This window comes from Triticum urartu, chromosome 6A, assembly GCF_056163025.1.
Source record: "Triticum urartu cultivar PI428250 chromosome 6A, HENAU_Tu73, whole genome shotgun sequence".
NCBI lineage: Eukaryota > Viridiplantae > Streptophyta > Magnoliopsida > Poales > Poaceae > Triticum > Triticum urartu.
Genome location: NC_141878.1, coordinates 558,217,901 through 558,219,046, shown reverse-complemented (window position 1 = coordinate 558,219,046; position 1,146 = coordinate 558,217,901). Strand labels below are relative to the sequence as shown.

The 1,146-nt window shown below is 70.6% G+C and overlaps 1 pseudogene; it reads left to right on the top strand.

The window, feature by feature from the left end:
- Positions 1-816, top strand: LOC147966307 (uncharacterized; annotated as a pseudogene).
- Positions 817-1,146: the final 330 nt, after the last annotated feature.

Below are 1,146 nucleotides of genomic sequence, written 5' to 3'. Positions count from 1 at the left end.
ATCTCCCGTCCGCGCCTTCCCTTCCCTCTCCGGCGATGGCCGAATGCTTCCCCGGCGACGCCGCGGCGGCCAATGGCTTCGGCCGCCGTTCGCTCTAGGAATGGGAGGCATGGCTCCTGTTTCAGGCCAACATCCCGGCGTCGCCGGACATGCGCGCTGGGCTGACGGGGTGGAGGCTCAGCAACGGGGGCGTCCCCATCCCCCCGGTGCCCGACGTCAACGCTCGCCCCGGCATCTTCGCCATTGAGGTTGACCGCGTGCGTTCGTCCCTGACTGACGAGCAGCGCGCCCTCCACCAGTACGCCGCCGACAACCATGCGGCGTGGGCGGACTACTTCCAGCCCCGGCAAGCGCAGCGGCTGGCGACCACGAACAGGGTGCTGGTGGCGGGCGGCATCAAGAACAACGACGGCCGCCGCGTTTGGTGGGGCGTCCCCGGACGCACACTCCACGAGGTGTTGACGCACCTCGAGGGTGGCAATGACACGCCGCTGGCATACCCTGCCGCGGCGGCCGCCCCGCCCCCACGCCGAGGCGCCAGGGCATGGGCGCCCAGGAGGTTCGGCTCGTCGTCCTCCTCCTCCTTTCAGTCGTCCTCCCGCTTCTCCTCCCACTCTTCCGGCTCGCCGGTGCTGTTCGACGACAAGGCCGAGCCCGCCGCGAAGACGCCGCTTGACCGGCGCACCCGCAGCACCGACATCGTCATCAACGAGGGTGGCAGGCGCGCCCCCTCCTCGGCTCCTCCGCGCTACGTCAAGCCAAAGACGGAGCCGGGGCTCGCCGCCGTCAAGCCGGAGCTGGGGTTCCCCGTCATGAAGACGGAGCCCGGGCTCGCTGGTGGCGTCAAGGAGGAGGTGCTCGACGACGTGGCGGCCCTCAAATGGGCGCGTGATGACTGGGCGTGCACAGAGCTGCAGCGCCAGCGCCTCGCCCTCGAGCGCTTCGAAGCTCAGCGCCGTGGCCGGGACGAGGGGGGCGTGGTCGTCGTCGACGACAGCGACGACGACGACGTGCCGCCGCCACTGGTCCGCCATGGAGACGCCGGGCAGGGGTCCAGCAGGGGCGGCCGCGCCATCAAGAAGGAGGCCGACGACGAGGAGGAGGAAGACGACGGCGATGTAGGCGACTTCACCGTGCTGAGCGACT